Source organism: Acipenser ruthenus, chromosome 23 (assembly GCF_902713425.1).
Source record: "Acipenser ruthenus chromosome 23, fAciRut3.2 maternal haplotype, whole genome shotgun sequence".
Lineage (NCBI taxonomy): Eukaryota > Metazoa > Chordata > Actinopteri > Acipenseriformes > Acipenseridae > Acipenser > Acipenser ruthenus.
Genome location: NC_081211.1, coordinates 9,108,753 through 9,134,714, shown reverse-complemented (window position 1 = coordinate 9,134,714; position 25,962 = coordinate 9,108,753). Strand labels below are relative to the sequence as shown.

Here is a 25,962-nt window from a genome sequence, read left to right as displayed (position 1 = left end):
AGTACATATTGATTTGGCGCTGTGTTTCTGTTACCTTGAATGCAGCAAAACTGTCTCCCTCTGGTGGTCGATGTGTGTAATTTCTGGAGACCTGCAATGAAAGGCTGTTCGTGAGCTTGGAGTGGAGTGTTGGGTCTCAGAGGTGATACGTCATATTGTGGGAGTGGTTTATTTGACATATTAATATATATGTACAGTATATTTTTTTAAAAACCACACCCACAACATGACTTGAAGAGTTTGCAAGCAGGTAGAACTGCAGTGTACAATAAGGAATCTATTTATGTATTTGTAATGTCCCCTTTCCTTTTTGTGAAGTTTGCATCACTCTGAGGCGGTGTGGTGTTGTAGTCTGTAGTCTGTGAAGGTGCATTGACTCCGAGTTCAGGAGCAGCTCTTCACTTTTAGATTCACAGATATATGAAACACTGACCGGATCAGACAACACGTCTTTCTAGAAGAAAGAGCCAGCGCACTTTGGGTCAAGGGATAGTTAACAATCTCAAGATATTACAATGCAGGTTTGCATGTGATGTTAGTGTATAGATCTGTAATGACAGCCCAGTCTAGATTTGCCGTTGAGTTTGGCCCTGTATAGGGTCCTGTCTCAATTGTCTATTTAAGGTGTGGTCTGAGTTTACAAAGTGTTTACACCGAAATAACTTCTTTTTAAGGGAATAGTTTAATAGTCCTTAAAACTGTGCTATGTTGCTAGATACTCCATCAACAATCTTGAACTGTTTCACAAAAATTTCTGTTTCGAAGCTTGCCTTTGTTATGAATATCGGGGGGGGTGTTTAGAGTCCCGACAGTTACAGTTACATTGGGAGGAATGTAAACAAAGCGGACAGCTTTCTAATCCTTTTGATTTGACAGTTTAAGACAGGTTAGTGGAAGAATGTTTTGGTCCAACACCAAAGAAAGACATCTTATAACAAGACACCTTTATACTGCCAGCTTTTAAAAAAACAAAACAATTTTACAATCTCACCAGCAGAGGGCGTCTTGCCAATATTACAGTCTTGAAAAGGGCACTCGCTTCTGTCATTGTAGAAACCCTCACTGCGAGTGAAACTCAACTCGGGTCCAAATGATTTGAACTGCATACAGCTGGTAAGAAGCTACTCAGAACAGTGGGTCTGTTCCTTTCAAAAAAACGGACTCCTGCAAAGTCTGAAAACAAAAGGATCCACAGCAGTACAATAAGGGACTTGTACAGATCCACACACAGAGCTGTCTCAGCAGTGTCTCCTCAGCTCCCTCCAGCAGCTAGCCCACACACTGCCTCACATGTCTGTCAGCTGATCGCGTGCGGGCTGACAGAGAGCCGACTGGAGTTTCCCTGGTTTCACTTTGTTGTTAGCATGAGAATGTGGTCAGAAATATATTGTGCTAAATTTATAATAAATAAAAAACTCACAGTGACATATTTGGGGGGGGGGGGGGGGGCGGCAGAGTGGTCCAGTGTTTAGAGCTGAGGGACTGGGAGAGAGGGAGGGAGGGAGAGAGGGGAGGCAGTGTGATCCAGTGTTCAGAGCTGAGGGACTGGGAGAGAGGGAGGGAGGGAGAGAGAGGGGAGGCAGTGTGATCCAGTGTTCAGAGCTGAGGGACTGGGAGAGAGGGAGGGAGGGAGAGAGGGGAGGCAGTGTGATCCAGTGTTCAGAGCTGAGGGACTGGGAGAGAGGGAGGGAGGGAGAGAGGGGAGGCAGAGTGGTCCAGTGTTCAGAGCTGAGGGACGGAGAGAGGGAGGGAGGGAGAGAGGGGAGGCAGTGTGATCCAGTGTTCAGAGCTGAGGGACTGGGAGAGAGGGAGGGAGGGAGAGAGGGGAGGCAGTGTGATCCAGTGTTCAGAGCTGAGGGACTGGGAGAGAGGGAGGGAGGGAGAGAGGGGAGGCAGTGTGATCCAGTGTTCAGAGCTGAGGGACTGGGAGAGAGGGAGGGAGGGAGAGAGGGGAGGCAGTGTGATCCAGTGTTCAGAGCTGAGGGACTGGGAGAGAGGGAGGGAGTGAGAGAGGGGAGGCAGTGTGATCCAGTGTTCAGAGCTGAGGGACTGGGAGAGAGGGAGGGAGGGAGAGAGGAAAGGCAGTGTGATCCAGTGTTCAGAGCTGAGGGACTGGGAGAGAGGGAGGGAGGGAGAGAGGGGAGGCAGTGTGATCCAGTGTTCAGAGCTGAGGGACTGGGAGAGAGGGAGGGAGGGAGAGAGAGGGGAGGCAGTGTGGTCCAGTGTTCAGAGCTGAGGGACTGGGAGAGAGGGAGGGAGGGAGAGAGGGGAGGCAGTGTGATCCAGTGTTCAGAGCTGAGGGACTGGGAGAGAGGGAGGGAGGGAGAGAGGAAAGGCAGTGTGATCCAGTATTCAGAGCTCAGGGACTGGGAGAGAGGGAGGGAGGGAGAGAGGGGAGGCAGTGTGATCCAGTGTTCAGAGCTGAGGGACTGGGAGAGAGGGAGGGAGGGAGAGAGGGGAGGCAGTGTGATCCAGTGTTCAGAGCTGAGGGACTGGGAGAGAGGGAGGGAGGGAGAGAGGGGAGGCAGTGTGATCCAGTGTTCAGAGCTGAGGGACTGGGAGAGAGGGAGGGAGGGAGAGAGGGGAGGCAGTGTGATCCAGTGTTCAGAGCTGAGGGACTGGGAGAGAGGGAGGGAGGGAGAGAGGGGAGGCAGTGTGATCCAGTGTTCAGAGCTGAGGGACTGGGAGAGAGGGAGGGAGGGAGAGAGGGGAGGCAGTGTGGTCCAGTGTTCAGAGCTGAGGGACTGGGAGAGAGGGAGGGAGTGAGAGAGGGGAGGCAGTGTGATCCAGTGTTCAGAGCTGAGGGACTGGGAGAGAGGGAGGGAGAGAGAGAGGGGAGGCAGTGTGGTCCAGTGTTCAGAGCTGAGGGACTGGGAGAGAGGGAGGGAGGGAGAGAGGGGAGGCAGTGTGATCCAGTGTTCAGAGCTGAGGGACTGGGAGAGAGGGAGGGAGGGAGAGAGGGGAGGCAGTGTGATCCAGTGTTCAGAGCTGAGGGACTGGGAGAGAGGGAGGGAGGGAGAGAGGGGAGGCAGTGTGATCCAGTGTTCAGAGCTGAGGGACTGGGAGAGAGGGAGGGAGGGAGAGAGGGGAGGCAGTGTGATCCAGTGTTCAGAGCTGAGGGACTGGGAGAGAGGGAGGGAGGGAGAGAGGGGAGGCAGTGTGATCCAGTGTTCAGAGCTGAGGGACTGGGAGAGAGGGAGGGAGGGAGAGAGGGGAGGCAGTGTGATCCAGTGTTCAGAGCTGAGGGACTGGGAGAGAGGGAGGGAGAGAGAGAGGGGAGGCAGTGTGATCCAGTGTTCAGAGCTGAGGGACTGGGAGAGAGGGAGGGTGGGAGAGAGGGGAGGCAGTGTGATCCAGTGTTCAGAGCTGAGGGACTGGGAGAGAGGGAGGGAGGGAGAGAGGGGTGGCAGTGTGGTCCAGTGTTCAGAGCTGAGGGACTGGGAGAGAGGGAGGGAGGGAGAGAGAGGGGAGGCAGTGTGATCCAGTGTTCAGAGCTGAAGGACTGGGAGAGAGGGAGGGATGGAGAGAGGAAAGGCAGTGTGATCCAGTGTTCAGAGCTGAGGGACTGGGAGAGAGGGAGGGAGGGAGAGAGAGGAGGCAGTGTGATCCAGTGTTCAGAGCTGAGGGACTGGGAGAGAGGGAGGGAGGGAGAGAGGGGAGGCAGTGTGATCCAGTGTTCAGAGCTGAGGGACTGGGAGAGAGGGAGGGAGGGAGAGAGGGGAGGCAGTGTGATCCAGTGTTCAGAGCTGAGGGACTGGGAGAGAGGGAGGGAGGGAGAGAGGAAAGGCAGTGTGATCCAGTGTTCAGAGCTGAGGGACTGGGAGAGAGGGAGGGAGGGAGAGAGGGGAGGCAGTGTGGTCCAGTGGAGGCAGTGTAACCTAGGAGTTAGACCTGAGAGACTGGGAGAGAGGGAGGCAGTGGGCTCTAGTTGTTAGATGACAGTTTTTGTTAAATAAAGTTTGATTGGGAAGGAAACAAATATTTTCTACTGGAGCCGTGCAGAAACTTTATTCACAGAATAGGAAATCATAAAAGAAGAGTGAAGAGGCAGCAACGCATTTCTTTATCTTCAGATATGAGCCGTTTCTACAGGGTTACACATCGAAGGGTTTATTTATTTTATTTAAAGAATCTCGGGGAACTGCTTTTCATAATGCTTTATTTCAACAGACATTTCAATGTTGTCATCTATTTTTATTGCATTTACGAAGGAAGCCTCATCCAGCACATCGTTTCTATTGAAGAACCCATCCACAGCAGTGTGGAAGTTCCCACTTCTAGAAATGTGAGGAGCCCCATGTATGCAAACTCAATTTCAAGCAGCAGATAGTGACCTGCAACAGCAGCTTCCTCCTGGGGTGCTTGCTGCAACATGGCTTCAAACCCACAAGTAGCCTTATCATGGGGAACAGCCCTTATTAAACATTACCACAGTACATCTGCACAGTCATTCTGCAATGCTTTCCCAAGTTATCACATGTTCTTCAGTGTTGTTTTGCTTGTGCTATTGGAGTGTGTGATTATTGCATTGCAGGTCTGGGCTCAGCAGCTCAGCAGTCTTGTGTCTGGTCAGCGCCTGGATGGTCTCAAGTCTCTGAGAGCAGTGGAGCTGAGTGAGGTCTCAAGTCTCTGAGAGCAGTGGAGCTGAGGTCTCAAGTCTCTGAGAGCAGTGGAGCTGAGTGAGGTCTCAAGTCTCTGAGAGCAGTGGGGCTGAGTGAGGTCACAAGACTTTGAGAGCAGTGGAGCTGAGTGAGGTCTCAAGACTTTGAGAGCAGTGGAGCTGAGTGAGGTCTGAAGTCTCTGAGAGCAGTGGAGCTGAGTGAGGTCTCAAGTCTCTGAGAGCAGTGGGGCTGAGTGAGGTCACAAGTCTCTGAGAGCAGTGGGGCTGAGTGAGGTCTCAAGTCTCTGAGAGCAGTGGAGCTGAGTGAGGTCTCAAGTCTCTGAGAGCAGTGGGGCTGAGTGAGGTCACAAGTCTCTGAGAGCAGTGGGGCTGAGTGAGGTCTCAAGTCTCTGAGAGCAGTGGGGCTGAGTGAGGTCACAAGTCTCTGAGAGCAGTGGGGCTGAGTGAGGTCTCAAGTCTCTGAGAGCAGTGGAGCTGAGTGAGGTCTCAAGACTTTGAGAGCAGTGGAGCTGAGTGAGGTCTGAAGTCTCTGAGAGCAGTGGAGCTGAGTGAGATCTCAAGTCTCTGAGAGCAGTGGGGCTGAGTGAGGTCTCAAGTCTCTGAGAGCAGTGGAGCTGAGTGAGGTCTCGAGTCTCTGAGAGCAGTGGGGCTGAGTGAGGTCTCAAGTCTCTGAGAGCAGTGGGGCTGAGTGAGGTCTCAAGTCTCTGAGAGCAGTGGAGCTGAGTGAGGTCTCAAGACTTTGAGAGCAGTGGAGCTGAGTGAGGTCTCAAGTCTCTGAGAGCAGTGGAGCTGAGTGAGGTCACAAGTCTCTGAGAGCAGTGGAGCTGAGTGAGATCTCAAGTCTCTGAGAGCAGTGGGGCTGAGTGAGGTCTCAAGTCTCTGAGAGCAGTGGAGCTGAGTGAGGTCTCAAGTCTCTGAGAGCAGTGGAGCTGAGTGAGGTCTCAAGTCTCTGAGAGCAGTGGAGCTGAGTGAGGTCTCAAGTCTCTGAGAGCAGTGGAGCTGAGTGAGGTCTCGAGTCTCTGAGAGCAGTGGAGCTGAGTGAGGTCACAAGTCTCTGAGAGCAGTGGAGCTGAGTGAGGTCACAAGTCTCTGAGAGCAGTGGAGCTGAGTGAGGTCTCGAGTCTCTGAGAGCAGTGGGGCTGAGTGAGATCTCAAGTCTCTGAGAGCAGTGGAGCTGAGTGAGGTCTCAAGTCTCTGAGAGCAGTGGAGCTGAGTGAGGTCACAAGTCTCTGAGAGCAGTGGAGCTGAGTGAGGTCTCGAGTCTCTGAGAGCAGTGGGGCTGAGTGAGATCTCAAGTCTCTGAGAGCAGTGGAGCTGAGTGAGGTCTCAAGTCTCTGAGAGCAGTGGGGCTGAGTGAGGTCACAAGTCTCTGAGAGCAGTGGAGCTGAGTGAGGTCTCGAGTCTCTGAGAGCAGTGGGGCTGAGTGAGATCTCAAGTCTCTGAGAGCAGTGGAGCTGAGTGAGGTCTCAAGTCTCTGAGAGCAGTGGAGCTGAGTGAGGTCTCGAGTCTCTGAGAGCAGTGGGGCTGAGTGAGATCTCAAGTCTCTGAGAGCAGTGGAGCTGAGTGAGGTCTCAAGTCTCTGAGAGCAGTGGAGCTGAGTGAGGTCACAAGTCTCTGAGAGCAGTGGAGCTGAGTGAGGTCTCGAGTCTCTGAGAGCAGTGGAGCTGAGTGAGGTCTCAAGTCTCTGAGAGCAGTGGGGCTGAGTGAGGTCACAAGTCTCTGAGAGCAGTGGGGCTGAGTGAGGTCTCAAGTCTCTGAGAGCAGTGGGGCTGAGTGAGGTCACAAGTCTCTGAGAGCAGTGGGGCTGAGTGAGGTCTCAAGTCTCTGAGAGCAGTGGAGCTGAGTGAGGTCTCAAGACTTTGAGAGCAGTGGAGCTGAGTGAGGTCTGAAGTCTCTGAGAGCAGTGGAGCTGAGTGAGATCTCAAGTCTCTGAGAGCAGTGGGGCTGAGTGAGGTCTCAAGTCTCTGAGAGCAGTGGAGCTGAGTGAGGTCTCGAGTCTCTGAGAGCAGTGGGGCTGAGTGAGGTCTCAAGTCTCTGAGAGCAGTGGGGCTGAGTGAGGTCTCAAGTCTCTGAGAGCAGTGGAGCTGAGTGAGGTCTCAAGACTTTGAGAGCAGTGGAGCTGAGTGAGGTCTCAAGTCTCTGAGAGCAGTGGAGCTGAGTGAGGTCACAAGTCTCTGAGAGCAGTGGAGCTGAGTGAGATCTCAAGTCTCTGAGAGCAGTGGGGCTGAGTGAGGTCTCAAGTCTCTGAGAGCAGTGGAGCTGAGTGAGGTCTCAAGTCTCTGAGAGCAGTGGAGCTGAGTGAGGTCTCAAGTCTCTGAGAGCAGTGGAGCTGAGTGAGGTCTCAAGTCTCTGAGAGCAGTGGAGCTGAGTGAGGTCTCGAGTCTCTGAGAGCAGTGGAGCTGAGTGAGGTCACAAGTCTCTGAGAGCAGTGGAGCTGAGTGAGGTCACAAGTCTCTGAGAGCAGTGGAGCTGAGTGAGGTCTCGAGTCTCTGAGAGCAGTGGGGCTGAGTGAGATCTCAAGTCTCTGAGAGCAGTGGAGCTGAGTGAGGTCTCAAGTCTCTGAGAGCAGTGGAGCTGAGTGAGGTCACAAGTCTCTGAGAGCAGTGGAGCTGAGTGAGGTCTCGAGTCTCTGAGAGCAGTGGGGCTGAGTGAGATCTCAAGTCTCTGAGAGCAGTGGAGCTGAGTGAGGTCTCAAGTCTCTGAGAGCAGTGGGGCTGAGTGAGGTCACAAGTCTCTGAGAGCAGTGGAGCTGAGTGAGGTCTCGAGTCTCTGAGAGCAGTGGGGCTGAGTGAGATCTCAAGTCTCTGAGAGCAGTGGAGCTGAGTGAGGTCTCAAGTCTCTGAGAGCAGTGGAGCTGAGTGAGGTCTCGAGTCTCTGAGAGCAGTGGGGCTGAGTGAGATCTCAAGTCTCTGAGAGCAGTGGAGCTGAGTGAGGTCTCAAGTCTCTGAGAGCAGTGGAGCTGAGTGAGGTCACAAGTCTCTGAGAGCAGTGGAGCTGAGTGAGGTCTCGAGTCTCTGAGAGCAGTGGGGCTGAGTGAGATCTCAAGTCTCTGAGAGCAGTGGAGCTGAGTGAGGTCTCAAGTCTCTGAGAGCAGTGGGGCTGAGTGAGGTCACAAGTCTCTGAGAGCAGTGGGGCTGAGTGAGGTCTCAAGTCTCTGAGAGCAGTGGGGCTGAGTGAGGTCTCAAGTCTCTGAGAGCAGTGGAGCTGAGTGAGGTCTCAAGTCTCTGAGAGCAGTGGGGCTGAGTGAGGTCTCAAGTCTCTGAGAGCAGTGGAGCTGAGTGAGGTCACAAGTCTCTGCGAGCAGTGGAGCTGAGGTCTCAAGTCTCTGCGAGCAGTGGAGCTGAGGTCTCAAGTCTCTGAGAGCATTGGGGCTGAGTGAGGTCTCAAGTCTCTGAGAGCAGTGGGGCTGAGTGAGGTCTCAAGTCTCTGAGAGCAGTGGAGCTGAGTGAGGTCTCAAGACTTTGAGAGCAGTGGAGCTGAGTGAGGTCTCAAGTCTCTGAGAGCAGTGGAGCTGAGTGAGGTCACAAGTCTCTGAGAGCAGTGGAGCTGAGTGAGGTCACAAGTCTCTGAGAGCAGTGGGGCTGAGTGAGGTCTCAAGTCTCTGAGAGCAGTGGGGCTGAGTGAGATCTCAAGTCTCTGAGAGCAGTGGAGCTGAGTGAGGTCTCAAGTCTCTGAGAGCAGTGGAGCTGAGTGAGGTCTCAAGTCTCTGAGAGCAGTGGAGCTGAGTGAGGTCTCGAGTCTCTGAGAGCAGTGGAGCTGAGTGAGGTCACAAGTCTCTGAGAGCAGTGGGGCTGAGTGAGGTCTCAAGTCTCTGAGAGCAGTGGAGCTGAGTCAGGTCTCAAGTCTCTGAGAGCAGTGGAGCTGAGTGAGGTCTCAAGTCTCTGAGAGCAGTGGAACTGAGTGAGGTCTCGAGTCTCTGAGAGCAGTGGAGCTGAGTGAGGTCTCAAGTCTCTGAGAGCAGTGGGGCTGAGTGAGGTCTCGAGTCTCTGAGAGCAGTGGAGCTGAGTGAGGTCTCGAGTCTCTGAGAGCAGTGGAGCTGAGTGAGGTCTCGAGTCTCTGAGAGCAGTGGAGCTGAGTGAGGTCTCGAGTCTTTGAGAGCAGTGGAGCTGAGTGAGGTCTCGAGTCTTTGAGAGCAGTGGAGCTGAGTGAGGTCTCGAGTCTCTGAGAGGAGTGGAGCTGATGGGGTCAAGTCTCTGAGAGCAGTGGAGCTGAGTGAGGTCTCGAGTCTCTGAGAGCAGTGGAGCTGAGTGAGGTCTCAGTCGTTTGGGATGCCTGGTTCAGAGATGGCTCATTCACTTGTGGTGTGTGACAAGGCTACAGAAAGACTGAACACAATGGCAAGGTCTATCCATGACATTACTCCAGGTCTCAGCTCCTCGCATTGGCTGCTGGTAGTTTTGCATAGATTTGAAATCTCTTCCCTTGTGTATTACGCTGTACAGGATCTCTAGGTTGTAAATATTTGTAACATGCAAAAATTGCCCAGAATGTGATGGTCATCATTTTTGAAACCACAAAACCATGCTGATATACTGATTGATGCTTCCACGTTTTCTTTTTCTGTTTCTGTGGTGGTGTGACCCTGCGCTCACAGAAGCCTCGCGCTTGCCTCTCCATCTCAGTAACCAATCACCTGTGACCTCTTGAACTAGAAGCAGGGGCACGGAATATCTGGGAATGAGGTCATTAGTATGTGAAAAAAAATAATACAATACTATTCAAAATATCAAATATCTGTTTACCACAATGTGTGGGTCTTCATATAGGAAGATGAGACACCTTTACAATACAACTGTACCCCTATAAAAATTTCCCATAGTAAAAGCATAGCAAAGTGTAATAAAGCACTGTGAACACATAGTAAAGCACAGGGAAGCATTGTAAAGCACAGAGAGGTCTGGTAAAGCATAGAGAAGCATTGTAAAGCACAGAGAGGTCTGGTAAAGCATAGAGAAGCATTGTAAAGCACAGAGAGGTGTGGTAAAGCATAGGGAATCATTATAAAGCACACAGAGGTCTGGTAAAGCATAGGGAAGTATTGTAAAGCACAGAGAGGTATGGTAAAGCATAGGGAAGCATTATAAAGCACAGAGAGGTCTGGTAAAGCATAGGGAAGCATTGTAAAGCACAGAGAGGTATGGTAAAGCATAGGGAAGCATTGTAAAGCACAGAGAGGTATGGTAAAGCATAGGGAAGCATTGTAAAGCACAGAGAGGTCTGGTAAAGCATAGGGAAGCATTGTAAAGCACAGAGAGGTATGGTAAAGCATAGGGAAGCATTATAAAGCACACAGAGGTCTGGTAAAGCATAGGGAAGCATTGTAAAGCACAGAGAGGTCTGGTAAAGCACAGTGCTGTAGCAAATGAATGTCTTCGTGGTATCATATCACTTCCTGTGTTTAAGGTCTGACACAGGAAGTAATATGGTACCGGCTCTTTTGAGGCTATAGGGTTTAACTTGTTTAAAAAAACGAACATTTCACAATAAATTGGTATTTCATTAACTTGAATTTATTTTAAAGGTGTATATTAAACAGGACCCCTTTTTTTAAGCTGATCACATCAATGTTACAGAATGAGATGGCATACAATTCACAGAGTTTAAGAGAATCTTGAATTGTATTGCTTAGTGGGTTGGTTTTAGTTTTGTAAAATTATAGCTAGAATTCTCCTTTCAATAATAATAATAATAATAATAATAATAATAATAAAAACAGGAGTTAATTAAAAAGAGCGAGGCGCCCGCTTTGCTAATCTTTCCTGGTATCCTGTTGCTAGCACAATGCTGGGCAATCTGTGCCTATGCTTTGACCAGATGGACGCAAGGACGCCGCGGGGCACGATAGCAGAATAATCGATGCTATTATTTTATTTGTCATACTCCCAGACACAGTCAGTGTCTCTGGTTGAAGGGTTTTGGGGTGTGTGGGTGAGTGGAGAAACAGCGAAGCGTAAAGGGAGAAGAGAGAGAGAGGAAGGGGAAGCGCGCTGCACGTTATCATTGGACTGCTGTCGAGATGAATCTTTCTGTACGATGCAATCTGCAGAGGAAGCGAGCACGCCGATCACTGAGTTGAGGTGTAGAGATACTCAAAGAGCGAGCTGTGAAAGCCGATTCGAGGAGGAGGAAAAACACACACCGTATCTCTCTCTTTTGTCAAATTTGTATGTAGAGGAATCCCCACGGATTACAAATCAGGTAAGGTTTTACAGTTGACTGTTTATCAATTGCGTTGTTTTTCTGCCCCGTCGGTAACGCTGTGGACGCCGGAGAGGGCTGAGTGTGTGCGCCTTCTGTTATGTTGATATCCATGCGAAACAAGTGCGGCAAAGAGACGCGCTGGAATAGTATTGCTCATCGTTGGGGTTTAATAACGAAATGAACTGTATCTTCAAGTCTCACACGAGGGATCATATGCCCGGCTGGGTCTCAGAATGGTGTGTTTTCCTTAGGGGATTTCATTTTAATATGACAATACATAGTTTTACGATGTGCTCAGTCAGTACATCGATTATAACAGGTACAAAAATCATGTTCGCACTGTAGTCTGGAGCTAACTATGGGTTGTGTCTTGGTTATTAGCAATGGTGTCGCTTTCCTAAACCGTGACTCGATTATTGGCAGGTTTTTAAATTCGATTCGCTGTAATGGTGTTTAGTGTATTTTCTGAATTTCATTTAGTCTGTTGTTGTTGTGAAATGTACCGTTGGAAGCATCTATCATAAATATGTTAAACGGTTACGTTGATTGCAACAATATATCTGACCAGCCCGTTAGACAGATTGATTTCTTTTAGTTTGGTGGGGGTTTTTTTTTACCTCTCCTCCTCGGCTAAACGGATTTCGTCAATTGATGCGGTATGTTAAAAAAATCAACCTGTCAGCAAAAAACAGCGGAGTGTTTTCTGTCAGAAAAGAAAAGCCATCTGATACGATAATGTCGAGATTAAAAGGCTGGGATGATGAAACGGTGTGTTCTGTAATATAATGTGTTGGTGAGCTGGCTGTGAGGTATGCGGGCTCGCCGCTGACATATTTTATTTTCTCTCCCGAGTATTGCTATTATTCGTCCTGGCAGGTTGCACCCGCTCCGAGCCGGTGCTTGTTCTCGTTATTTTCACTGTGTTTTGTTGTGAATTTCCGCCCCCCGCTGTCTTTAGATCCGGGAATTGCTTTTGGAGTGACGGAACCCCCCCCCCCTTTCCCAGCTCCAGTCGGGTTTAGGTCGCAGCTGCTTCCCTGGTTGTTCCCCCTAATGATGGGCCGGATAAGGATGCGCACAGTCCGGGTCAGCGCAACATCCCACCCTCCCGGCCACTTACGATTCTCTGTGTGATGGGCTCGTAATAGTACACTGTAATAATAATAACAATAATAATAATTTATGTCGGTGCTTTCTTGTTCTTCTAATTATTATTATTAGTAGTCGTAGTATTGTAGCGTGCGCGGGGGAAGGCAGCAGCAGGGCTTAAAAATGCTTTATACTAAATTAATTCATCACTATTTCACAAAAGTATTTTCTACGAATGCAGATGACTAGGGGAGGGGCATTAATACCCTTTAACACTAAACTGATCACTTTTTTGACTGACGTTTTTTAAATGCATTTTACTCCACTGATCTGGCAGCTAGGCGCCTGTGCATTTCTGACTTTTCCTAAATAGATGTATTAAACATCTCATAGCATCAGTAGACCCAGGGTTGCGGAAACCTATGGAGATATGACAAGTTATGAACCTAGAACTAAGGGAGCTGTCATTTTGACCGTCATAGTAAACAGAGGGGTTGGCTTGGTGCGCGTGAGATCGATCTCATGACTGAGCTGCTGAGCTTGAAAGCTTCGGGTTTATTTTGAATAGTACAAAATAAAGTTACAGAATAATAGTGTAGCAAGACTGGAGACAGAAATTACCATTGAATAGCCAACAGAGTGAACTCAGGCACAAAATAAAAGACAGGTAAACAGACGTTTAAGACCTTCACCTGAATAAGAGATCGTTGAGGTCTGGAAAGCTTGTGATAAATTATTGTTTAGTTAGTCCAGTAAAAGGTATCACATCTCCTCATCTTTGTCTGTCACCTCTGGACTGATACGGCTCCCGTTTCATCTGTCAACAGCTATGTTTATTTTATATATATAAAATATTATATAAATATATATTCTTAGAGGTTACATAAAAGTTTAGAGCACTCATTTATTACTGAAGTTGTGTGAAAAAACGTGAGAGTCCTACTCCTCTGTGTTACTCTTCTTCAGTACATAACAGGGCTGCAAAATCCAAATCACTTATTTTGCACTGCGTTCTGTAAGCTTAAGAGCAATGCAAATTACTCAACCTGCACAAATAATGATCTGCAGTCGTGATAATGAGGGTTGCAATGAGCGCCGCCTGTGCAGCGGGCTGTTTAGTGGCTGCTAGATCCTGGCACCAGTAGACATGAAAAGAGTCTCTTCTGAGATGAAATACGCGCAGATTGATTAGAGCTTGCATGAATACCAGAAATCAAAATGCTGCTCTGAGTCTTGCCGTGGATGAGAGGGGATGGCGAAGAATTTCCTTTTTACAAAATATACAGCTTGTAAATATGACTACAGAGATGGGTGTGATGAGATGGGGAGTACATTGTGTTAAATATTTACTGGAACACAAAACAGTGAAAACTCATTGAAGAGTAGTGAGGGGGTTTGATTATTCAACACCAGCAAACTTTCAAAACAGTTGAGCACCAACTTTCAAAACGATTTGCACCCCTGCACAAGACTCCAAAAGCATCCGTGTGTGGAGGTCAGGGGGATGGGGGAGCTGTACGTCTGTCCATAGCATGTACATTTCGTATGTGATTTTGTAATGCCTCGCCACTGACTCCTGGACCATGTCAGCATTGCCATTGAAGCTTTCGACAATCCAGTAGATTTCAATATTCAGAACGTTTGCAGAATGGACACATATAAAAAAAAACTTAGCAAGTGAGATTCGGAAACGATGGAATTCCTTTCGAAGTGAGGTCTTTGGGGATCGTGATCTGACCAAAAAATAGAAATATTGCATTTTTTCATCCTTCGTATTTGGTTATTCGTTTGCATTTCCTGACACAACACACGCACAATCATATAACCACACACTGATCCAGCTTCTGATATGAAAGCCAGTTTATCTGCAGTGATCACTTTGATGTGATTGCATGTGGATTCATAGTGAAACTAATGTGCTCCGCCGAAGGTCTGTAATCAACGCAGTGTTACAAACAACAATGTGTATGTAACGACACAATTAGTAACACATGATATGGCAGTTTGGCAAGTGGCGAGGCATTATAAATCATGTACAAAATGTACATACTGGCCTTGGGAAAGATTTCACAACCTGCAGCACACCCGCCCATCGATGCGCAAAGCCATGATAAAGTATGACTAACTCCAGGTATTTACAAACTGAATAAAATGTGCAATGATACTGTTTATTTTACATTTTAACTGGGGTAATCATTCATCTGATTGAGACTCGGAAGCTGCTCTACAATTAGAAAAGGGCCTTTCCTGTCCTCTGCTTTTTTTTGGGGGGGGGGGGGGGGGGGTCACTGATACCATCACGATATTTTATTATTTAACTTTATCAATTGACTTTTTATCTATATATAAAGTATACAAAGTGTTCCTGTGAAAAGCTTTTAGATTATGCGTCATGAAAAGGTCCATAGAAATTAAATGTTAAATTATATTACAGATATTTCATGCAAAAGATCAATGTAAAATGCATTTTAAAAAGGAAGCATACTCGCTCAGAAACACGAACGCTTTATTGCGTTAAGAGGCGAGAGTAGGAAGTTTTGCCGCAGTAGTATAATTTTCAATTATTATTATTTTTATTTTTACCGCTATGCACACGAGCTCATACCGCCCCACTTTAATCACTGTTTATTATGTATTGGTTATACATCCGCGACCACTAACACAGCACATAGACCACGTTCGGCACACAGAGAAGAGTGTTTATGCACGGAGGTCATACAGCTTACTCAACGCTTCACTGGACATGCGCCGGTACATCTCAGAGTACAGGCGGAAGTCATCTTTTTTGGCTCAGAAGAGGTGTTCGGGAAGAGTGATTTTGGACATTAGCAGTGTGGCATATGCAGCTGTTTGGACGCATACGGATTATTATACAATGACCAAACACATTCGGAACAGATAGTTATGTTTTGTTTTTCATGTAGTGCTGATGTACCCTTTAACTCCTAAATTAACCTATTTTCTGAAGACCCTGTTAAACATAAAGAGAACCAGGTGTGATGAAATCATCTGTCTGCATCTGCAGTTAGAAATCACATGTCAGAAATCGACCAATCACAGTGTTATCCTGTGTAGAGATATCGTCCAGTGCATAGATCACCACACCTAACTCTTTAAGAAAACATTACTGACATTGCAGAAATCGAAAGGCAAGAAATGAAATATGTGCCTTTTAAAGCTGTTCCTGAGTGCAGCCTTCATTCATGTGATTTGTAATAAGTGAATGCGTTGTGTGCAGTGTCTCTTACTGTCATTTCACACTGTTTGAGCAGCAAGACCGGCACTCTTCACACCCCAGACACAACATATGAACTTGCAGTGAAGCGAGTGTGAAGCCAGTATGTGTCCAGTCTCTCTGCACTGCCCTGAGCTGGGAGATACCAGAGCATTTGCAGATGATCAAGCCGCAGTCTGGTTCACTCAGCTGAGTCTGTTTACAACACCGGACAGACCCATCACATAACAGACCTTGTTGGCTGTCCAGTTTGTTTACAAACTCCTAAGAGGAGTTTCAGCTGCAGCAAGACAAGCTTCCTCCCTCTCAGCCGTCCTGCCACTCTGTCACTGAGAAACAGGCAGGCTGTTCCATGGCAGTGCAGCTCCCTGCCACTCTGTCACTGAGAAACAGGCAGGCTATTCCATGGCAGTGCAGCCCCCTGCCACTCTGTCACTGAGAAACAGACAGGCTATTCCATGGCAGTGCAGCCCCCTGCCACTCTGTCACTGAGAAACAGGCAGGCTATTCCATGGCAGTGCAGCCCCCCGCCACTCTGTCACTGAGAAACAGGCAGGCTATTCCATGGCAGTGCAGCCCCCCGCCTCGGTACACAGGGGTCAGCACTCACAACATGAACAGCAGCCCTTTTCCAAACCCAATACATACAATGCCCACGTTTCCGATGGCTTATGTCAGATAGCTTGAATCAGATGGAAATGATGTCACACTAACATTATATAATGTTTAATTATACATCTACCTATCGGTCTGTCTGCCTTTACCATATATACATACTCTTCAAGTTTAGCTGTCAAATCAAACTCGACATGCTATTGACAAGAGCCTGGATCCTGGAAGTAACTTGTCTAGAACTGCTCCGTTAATCTGAATTTTACAACAAACCTGTGTGCCATCTGCAGCCGGATCATCAAACGAGTGAAAAACAGCCTTGCACCTAAACCAAACCATTGCAAGCGTCTAGTTCTCAGAGAACTGCATTTATTAATAGCAAAACAACTAATAACTGTGCTGTGTGTCAGTATACTGAAGAACAGACCTCCAAACCAAACCGCAGACAGCCTCTATCAGTACAGTATTTTCATGCTAGATTTCGAAATGTCACATTTTTCAATTTGTCAGTTTTTCGTTAAGCATATGGAAAACTACAAAGCAGTGTGTAATTCTATATGTTAACGTAACATTATTCAGCAGGTTTTATTCGACTTTATGAAGTAAAATGAGTTCATTCTATAGGATAAAGCAACACTTGTGGCCGTATCTAGAGAAAGACTTATTCGAGTGTGATGAAAGTGTGTTGAGCATTCTGTACTACAATTTATGGACGGTATCAGAATCTGGGGTTGCATGTCGGTCTCTGATGTCCGAGCACCTCATGTTGTATTAGGAGCCTGTCTGTCTGTCTGTCTGTCTGTCTCTATGATGTCTGTCTGTCTCTATGATGTCTGGATGTCTGTCTGTCTCTATGATGTCTGTCTGTCTCTATGATGTCTGGATGTCTGTCTGTCTCTATGATGTCTGTCTGTCTCTATGATGTCTGGATGTCTGTCTCTATGATGTCTGTCTGTCTCTATGATGTCTGGATGTCTGTCTGTCTCTATGATGTCTGTCTGTCTCTATGATGTCTGTCTGTCTCTATGATGTCTGGATGTCTGTCTGTCTCTATGATGTCTCTCTGTCTTTTTGATGTCTGTCTGTCTGTATGATGTATGGATGTCGGTCTGTCTGTCTCTATGATGTCTGTCTGTATGTCTCTATGGTGTCTGTCTGTCTGTATGATATCTGTCTGATGTCTGGATGTTGGTCTCTGTGATTTCCCAGCTCCTCATGTTGTATTAGGAGGCTGTCGATGAGTTGAATGTCACAGACATGCTTGTTTTGGTATTTATAGTGTGTTAGTATTGCTGCCACGTCATGTTGACTAGTTCCATTGATTGCTTGGAAAAGTGATTTCCTGTCTCTAGTTGGCATGTCCACCACACACCATCCAAAAGACATCCCGCCTCGCTGGACCTTGCATGAACTTCACTGACATCACATGAACTTCACTGACATCACCCTCCTGCCTGTCACTTCTCCTCCACCAGGCCAACATGCCTGCATGGATTTTGTATTCAAATATTCAACAAAGAGATGGCAGGGAGCATCATTCCTCTCAAAGCCTCCTGTGAGGGGAGCTGAGATGGTATTTGTTCGTGAATCCCCTGGCGCTCAGATCTCAGAGCCGTTTCAGCCTGGGTCTCTTCATATCAGTGTTATGCGTTGTGCTTTCTTAGATGCGTCCGTTTTCTCATGAGTTTACAGTTTTCATGGTCCTCATTCATAAAACTGATTGTGCCCGTCTGTCTGTCACTCTCTGCATGGTGGGCATGATAACTCCCTTGGTGTTGCACCGATCCCAGCCTCCTGTAGACCTTGCAGATTGCGTCTATGTAGATGTGTGTCTGATTTGCCATGGCAAGTCTACCTGCAGCAGAAGGAGGTTATGAATCTACAAGCTGCAACTTTGAAACTGTATGAGACTGGCTTTGACAGGGATTGAACTAAAATAGTGCTGTGAGCCTCTTCATTGCACAGAATGTGAGGTGCAGCAGAGTGGCCGTGCTGCTGGTCTGCCTCCTGTTACTTCCTCTAGCCTTAGTTTCTCTTCTCTTAAAGCCTGTTCCTGGCAATATCGCAAAGCTGGGTTGTGAAAGACCTTGGTAAGTGAAGTAACCTTTCAATCTGGCTTAATTGCGCAAAAACTGTTTTTCTGGGCAATATGTGTTAGTCTGTGTGTGACAATCTGTGTGTGTGTGTGACAATGTGTGTGTGTGTCAGTCAGTCAGTGTGTCTGTGTGTTTGTGTCAGTCAGTCAGTGTGTGTGTCAGTCAGTCAGTCAGTCAGTCAGTGTGTGTGTCAGTCAGTCAGTCAGTGTGTGTGTCAGTCAGTCAGTCAGTCAGTGTGTCAGTCAGTCAGTCAGTGTGTCAGTCAGTCAGTCAGTGTGTCAGTCAGTCAGTCAGTGTGTCAGTCAGTCAGTCAGTGTGTGTGTCAGTCAGTCAGTGTGTGTGTCAGTCAGTCAGTGTGTCTGTGTGTTTGTGTCAGTCAGTCAGTCAGTCAGTCTGTCTGTGTCACTGTGTGTGTGTGTGTCTGTCAGTCAGTGTGTGTGTGTGTGTCAGTCAGTCATTCAGTGTGTGTGTCAGTCAGTCAGTCAGTGTGTGTGTCAGTCAGTCAGTCAGTGTCTGTGTCAGTCAGTCAGTGTGTGTGTCAATCAGTCAGTGTGTGTGTCAGTCAGTCAGTGTGTCTGTGTGTTTGTGTCAGTCAGTCAGTCAGTCTGTCTGTGTCAGTGTGTGTGTGTGTGTGTGTCAGTCAGTCAGTGTGTGTGTGTCAGTCAGTCAGTCAGTGTGTGTGTGTGTGTCTGTCAGTCAGTGTGTGTGTCTGTCAGTCAGTGTGTGTGTGTGTCTGTCAGTCAGTGTGTGTGTGTCTGTCAGTCAGTGTGTGTGTCAGTCAGTCAGTGTGTGTGTGTGTGTGTCTGTCAGTCAGTGTGTGTGTGTGTCTGTCAGTCAGTGTGTGTGTCTGTCAGTCAGTGTGTGTGTGTGTCAGTCAGTCAGTCAGTGTGTGTGTCTGTCAGTCAGTGTGTGTGTGTGTCTGTCAGTCAGTGTGTGTGTGTCTGTCAGTCAGTGTGTGTGTGTGTCTGTCAGTCAGTGTGTGTGTCTGTCAGTCAGTGTGTGTGTGTGTCAGTCAGTCAGTCAGTGTGTGTGTCTGTCAGTCAGTGTGTGTGTGTGTCTGTCAGTCAGTGTGTGTGTGTGTCTGTCAGTCAGTGTGTGTGTGTGTCTGTCAGTCAGTGTGTGTGTCAGTCATTCAGTGTGTGTGTGTGTCAGTCAGTCAGTGTGTGTGTCTGTCAGTCAGTGTGTGTGTGTGTCTGTCAGTCAGTGTGTGTGTGTCTGTCAGTCAGTGTGTGTGTCAGTCATTCAGTGTGTGTGTCAGTCAGTCAGTGTGTGTGTGTCAGTCAGTCAGTGTGTGTGTGTGTCTGTCAGTCAGTGTGTGTGTGTCTGTCAGTCAGTGTGTGTGTCAGTCAGTCAGTGTGTGTGTGTCTGTCAGTCAGTGTGTGTGTCAGTCATTCAGTGTGTGTCAGTCAGTCAGTGTGTGTGTGTGTCTGTCAGTCAGTGTGTGTGTGTCTGTCAGTCAGTGTGTGTGTCAGTCAGTCAGTGTGTGTGTGTCTGTCAGTCAGTGTGTGTGTCAGTCATTCAGTGTGTGTGTCAGTCAGTCAGTGTGTGTGTGTGTCAGTCAGTGTGTGTGTGTGTCAGTCAGTCAGTGTGTGTGCGTGTCAGTCAGTAACTTTCAGGTGTTTTATTTTTATTTTTTCTTCTTCAAAAAGGACACAGAATATGGAGGAAATCCTTTTTCCAGTTTTTGGATTGTTTTTGTTTCAGAACCAGCAAAGCTTCCGAAACGGTCAAACGAACGTTTCCACATTTACTTGTAAACGAACGTATCAATAAGGCCACATTGACACAGAAGCACAATTCTGGGCACATTCAGGAACCGTTACATTGTTCATCATCATTATCATGAAACGGTTGGTTGGCTGTATTGTGCCCCTACCGATGCATTCAAGAGAATATGAATTCTTTTTTTTTTTCATCACCATCAAGGGATTGTGTGTACAGCCAGTGTCTCGCGTACAGTGCAGTTTTCAATACGTAAACCTGAGACAGAAAGTAAAACATTTGTCTGGCTGCTAATCAGGGTGACGTCAGCTGAATATATTCATACAACCAAACGTCAGGGAAAGGGAGAGGAGAGAGGGAAAGACAGAAAGAGAGGGGAGGGGTAGGCAAAGAGAAAGGACGGAAGGGAGAGAGGTAGCAGTAGAGGAGAAAGGGACGGAGTGAGGGGGTGGAGGGAGAGATTGAGAGAGAGAGAGAGAGCAAGAGACAGACAGACCAACAGTTCTGGGAACAATGAAGTCATGCATCCCCTGAAATCCCATCCTGTTTCCTCTACGATGTCACTTCCCCCAGCTGCAGAGGAAAGCAGCGAGCGAGCGGGGAGAGATGTGGCTCACTGGAGAGGCAGGGAATGCATTGGATTCATGTCTTGCTGAAGCAGAGGGGCAGTGTTGTAATACTGTCTACCAGACTCGCTTATAAGTGTTTGTAAGACTCATTTCCAGCAACTTGTATCTCGTGAACCAGTTAAGATAAAGAATTCACAGGTTGGACAAAATGTAACAATACATGGGACCTAAGTAGCTGCCACATTGAGCTCATTAGATTTTTGTGTTTCCTCATGATTTTGAGATAGTGTCTTCATATCTGATACACAGCTATTTTCTATGGTTCTGTCACTCATGTTCCATTACAAGTGTTTTCCACTGAAATTGTTTGAACCTCCAGCCATAATAATGATACAGACCACACACTTGGAGGTTTCAAAAAACAGTAACAAGACACTTTAATTCACTTCCATTTTACAAACCCTTTTATCAGAGGAGCCCATTCCCCTTCGACAGGGCCCCGGAGCAGTTTTGTTTTTGTTCACAAAATCCTCCTACTATAATCCAGTTGGAAATGGGTACTTGGCCTAATTTAGCTTAATTAACTTGTACACATATTATTATTATTATTATTATTTATTTCTTAGCAGACGCCCTTATCCAGGGCGACTTACAATTGTTACAAGATATCACATTATACATTATTTCACATTATACAGATATCACATTATTTTACATACAATTACCCATTTATACAGTTGGGTTTTTTACTGGAGCAATCTAGGTAAAGTACCTTGCTCAAGGGTACAACAGCAGTGTCCCCCACTGGGGATTGAACCCACAACCCTCCGGTCAAGAGTCCAGAGCCCTAACCACTACTCCACACTGCTCCACACTACATAATTACACGCACAGCCAATATATGGGTTTGAGAGGCTTTGTGAGGAGATGAAGACAGTGCTGGTCTGCAGTGTGGAAGGTGTTTGAGAGGCTTTGTGAGGAGATGAAGACAGTGCTGGTCTGCAGTGTGGAAGGTGTTTGAGAGGCTTTGTGAGGAGATGAAGACGGTGCTGGTCTGTAGTGTGGAAGGTGTTTGAGAGGCTTTGTGAGGAGATGAAGACAGTGCTGGTCTGCAGTGTGGAAGGTGTTTGAGAGGCTTTGTGTGGAGATGAAGACGGTGCTGGACTGCAGTGTGGAAGGTGTTTGAGAGGCTTTGTGAGGAGATGAAGACGGTGCTCTACTGCAGTGTGGAAGGTGTTTGAGAGGCTTTGTGAGGAGATGAAGACGATGCTGGTCTGCAGTGTGGAAGGTGTTTGAGAGGCTTTGTGAGGAGATGAAGACGGTGCTGGTCTGTAGTGTGGAAGGTGTTTGAGAGGCTTTGTGAGGAGATGAAGACTGTGCTGGTCTGTAGTGTGGAAGGTGTTTGAGAGGCTTTGTGAGGAGATGAAGACGGTGCTGGACTGCAGTGTGGAAGGTGTTTGAGAGGCTTTGTGAGGAGATGAAGACGGTGCTGGACTGCAGTGTGGAAGGTGTTTGAGAGGCTTTGTGAGGAGATGAAGACGGTGCTGGTCTGCAGTGTGGAAGGTGTTTGAGAGGCTTTGTGAGGAGATGAAGACGGTGCTGGTCTGTAGTGTGGAAGGTGTTTGAGAGGCTTTGTGAGGAGATGAAGACGGTGCTGGACTGCAGTGTGGAAGGTGTTTGAGAGGCTTTGTGAGGAGATGAAGACAGTGCTGGTCTGTAGTGTGGAAGGTGTTTGAGAGGCTTTGTGAGGAGATGAAGACGGTGCTGGACTGCAGTGTGGAAGGTGTTTGAGAGGCTTTGTGAGGAGATGAAGACGGTGCTGGTCTGCAGTGTGGAAGGTGTTTGAGAGGCTTTGTGAGGAGATGAAGACGGTGCTGGTCTGTAGTGTGGAAGGTGTTTGAGAGGCTTTGTGAGGAGATGAAGACGGTGCTGGTCTGTAGTGTGGAAGGTGTTTGAGAGGCTTTGTGAGGAGATGAAGACGGTGCTGGACTGCAGTGTGGAAGGTGTTTGAGAGGCTTTGTGAGGAGATGAAGACGGTGCTGGTCTGCAGTGTGGAAGGACTGTTAACTAACTAAATCATCCAGACTGATTCTGTCTCATTGGCAACATGATCAGAGATGCACAGTTTCAATGCTGAGATAAAACAAACAAAGGCTGTAAAGCTTTAAATGTTTAACATATAAATCCTAAATGGCTGTGGTATTTCAGTTAACGTTTAGCTGAAAATGACCTGTTTTTACCTGTGTTGATTTAAAAAAAAAAAATTCAATATTTATATATTATTGATTGCAAAACGATTGTAAAATGTGATACCAATTCAAAAAAGAAACATGACAATGAATACTAAATGAAGTCTATGTTTTTACTGAAAAGACCTGCCGTAACACTGTCAATAGGGTGTAGAGCCATCTTGTGTGATTACCCAAACTAGGGGGAGTTAGTAAAATCATTTTGGATGATGTAATTACTACAGTAAAATAGTGTCTGTTTCCTCTGACACTCGTCTGCAGGTCTCTCTGATCACGGCTCTGTTTCCTCCGACACTCGTCTGCAGGTCTCTCTGATCACGCCTCTGTTTCCTCCGACACTCGTCTGCAGGTCTCTCTGATCACAGCTCTGTTTCCTCTGACACTCGTCTGCAGGTCTCTCTGATCGCGGCTCTGTTTCCTCCGACACTCGTCTGCAGGTCTCTCTGATCGCGGCTCTGTTTCCTCCGACACTCGTCTGCAGGTCTCTCTGATCGCGCCTCTGTTTCCTCTGACACTCAGCTGCAGGTCTCTCTGATCGCGGCTCTGTTTCCTCTGACACTCGGCTGCAGGTCTCTCTGATCACGGCTCTGTTTCCTCCGACGCTCGGCTGCAGGTCTCTCTGATCGCGGCTTTGTTTCCTCCGACGCTCGGGTGCAGGTCTCTCTGATCGCGGCTCTGTTTCCTCTGACGCTCGGCTGCAGGTCTCTCTGATCGCGGCTCTGTTTCCTCTGACGCTCGGCTGCAGGTCTCTCTGATCGCGGCTCTGTTTCCTCTGACACTCGGCTGCAGGTCTCTCTGATCGCGGCTCTGTTTCCTCCGACACTCGGCTGCAGGTCTCTCTGATTGCGCCTCTGTTTCCTCCGACACTCGGCTGCAGGTCTCTCTGATCGCGGCTCTGTTTCCTCTGACACTCGGCTGCAGGTCTCTCTGATCGCGGCTCTGTTTCCTCCGACACTCGTCTGCAGGTCTCTCTGATCGCGGCTCTGTTTCCTCTGACACTCAGCTGCAGGTCTCTCTGATCGCGGCTTTGTTTCCTCCGACACTCGTCTGCAGGTCTCTCTGATCGCGGCTCTGTTTCCTCTGACACTCGTCTGCAGGTCTCTCTGATCGCGGCTCTGTTTCCTCCGACACTCGGCTGCAGGTCTCTCTAATCACGGCTCTGTTTCCTCTGACACTCGGCTGCAGGTCTCTCTGATTGCGCCTCTGTTTCCTCTGACGCTCGTCTGCAGGTCTCTCTAATCACGGCTCTGTTTCCTCCGACGCTCGTCTGCAGGTCTCTCTGATCACGCCTCTGTTTCCTCCGACACTCGTCTGCAGGTCTCTCTGATCACGGCTCTGTTTCCTCTGACGCTCGTCTGCAGGTCTCTCTGATCACGGCTCTGTTTCCTCCGACACTCGTCTGCAGGTCTCTCTGATCATGGCTCTGTTTCCTCTGACGCTCGTCTGCAGGTCTCTGATCACGGCTCTGTTTCCTCTGACACTCGTCTGCAGGTCTCTCTGATCACGGCTCTGTTTCCTCCGACACTTGTCTGCAGGTCTCTCTGATCGCGGCTCTGTTTCTTCCGACACTCGTCTGCAGGTCTCTCTGATCACGGCTTTGTTTCCTCCGACACTCGTCTGCAGGTCTCTCTGATCACGGCTTTGTTTCCTCCGACACTCGTCTGCAGGTCTCTCTGATCGCGGCTCTGTTTCCTCCGACACTCGTCTGCAGGTCTCTCTGATTGCGGCTCTGTTTCCTCTGACACTCGGCTGCAGGTCTCTCTGATCGCGGCTCTGTTTCCTCCGACACTCGTCTGCAGGTCTCTCTGATCACGGCTTTGTTTCCTCCGACACTCGTCTGCAGGTCTCTCTGATTGCACCTCTGTTTCCTCCGACACTCGGCTGCAGGTCTCTCTAATCACGGCTCTGTTTCCTCTGACACTCGTCTGCAGGTCTCTCTGATCACGGCTTTGTTTCCTCCGACACTCGTCTGCAGGTCTCTCTGATTGCACCTCTGTTTCCTCTGACACTCGGCTGCAGGTCTCTCTGATTGCGCCTCTGTTTCCTCTGACGCTCGTCTGCAGGTCTCTCTAATCACGGCTCTGTTACCTCCGACGCTCGTCTGCAGGTCTCTCTGATCACGCCTCTGTTTCCTCCGACACTCGTCTGCAGGTCTCTCTGATCACGGCTCTGTTTCCTCTGACGCTCGTCTGCAGGTCTCTCTGATCACGGCTCTGTTTCCTCCGACACTCGTCTGCAGGTCTCTCTGATCATGGCTCTGTTTCCTCTGACACTCGTCTGCAGGTCTCTGATCACGGCTCTGTTTCCTCTGACACTCGTCTGCAGGTCTCTCTGATCACGGCTCTGTTTCCTCCGACACTCGTCTGCAGGTCTCTCTGATCGCGGCTCTGTTTCTTCCGACACTCGTCTGCAGGTCTCTCTGATCACGGCTTTGTTTCCTCCGACACTCGTCTGCAGGTCTCTCTGATCACGGCTTTGTTTCCTCCGACACTCGTCTGCAGGTCTCTCTGATCGCGGCTCTGTTTCCTCCGACACTCGTCTGCAGGTCTCTCTGATCGCGGCTCTGTTTCCTCTGACACTCGGCTGCAGGTCTCTCTGATCGCGGCTCTGTTTCCTCCGACACTCGTCTGCAGGTCTCTCTGATCACGGCTTTGTTTCCTCCGACACTCGTCTGCAGGTCTCTCTGATTGCACCTCTGTTTCCTCCGACACTCGGCTGCAGGTCTCTCTAATCACGGCTCTGTTTCCTCTGACACTCGTCTGCAGGTCTCTCTGATCACGGCTTTGTTTCCTCCGACACTCGTCTGCAGGTCTCTCTGATTGCACCTCTGTTTCCTCCGACACTCGGCTGCAGGTCTCTCTAATCACGGCTCTGTTTCCTCTGACACTCGTCTGCAGGTCTCTCTGATCGCGGCTCTGTTTCCTCTGACACTCGTCTGCAGGTCTCTCTGATTGCACCTCTGTTTCCACCGACACTCGGCTGCAGGTCTCTCTAATCACGGCTCTGTTTCCTCTGACACTCGTCTGCAGGTCTCTCTGATCACGGCTTTGTTTCCTCCGACACTCGTCTGCAGGTCTCTCTGATTGCACCTCTGTTTCCTCCGACACTCGGCTGCAGGTCTCTCTAATCACGGCTCTGTTTCCTCTGACACTCGTCTGCAGGTCTCTCTGATCGCGGCTCTGTTTCCTCTGACACTCGTCTGCAGGTCTCTCTGATCACGGCTCTGTTTCCTCCGACACTCGTCTGCAGGTCTCTCTGATCACGGCTCTGTTTCCTCTGACACTCGTCTGCAGGTCTCTCTGATCACGGCTCTGTTTCCTCTGACACTCGGCTGCAGGTCTCTCTGATCGCGGCTCTGTTTCCTCTGACACTCGTCTGCAGGTCTCTCTGATCGCGGCTCTGTTTCCTCTGACACTCGTCTGCAGGTCTCTCTGATCGCGGCTCTGTTTCCTCCGACACTCGTCTGCAGGTCTCTCTGATCGCGGCTCTGTTTCCTCCGACACTCGTCTGCAGGTCTCTCTGATCGCGGCTCTGTTTCCTCTGACACTCGTCTGCAGGTCTCTCTAAT

The 25,962-nt window shown here is 48.7% G+C and overlaps 1 protein-coding gene across 3 annotated transcripts in view; it reads left to right on the top strand.

Moving 5' to 3' along the window:
* The first annotated feature begins 10,402 nt into the window (after nt 1-10,402).
* The window catches only part of LOC117964098 (proto-oncogene tyrosine-protein kinase Yrk), a 57,266-nt gene continuing 41,706 nt past the window's right edge, over nt 10,403-25,962 (top strand). For 2 of the 3 annotated variants that reach the window (XM_058997724.1, XM_058997725.1), the window contains exon 1: nt 10,403-10,819. The gene's annotated coding sequence lies outside the window, so the exon portion shown is untranslated. The remainder of the gene's footprint in view (nt 10,820-25,962) is intronic. The other variant, XM_058997723.1, reaches the window with a different exon arrangement.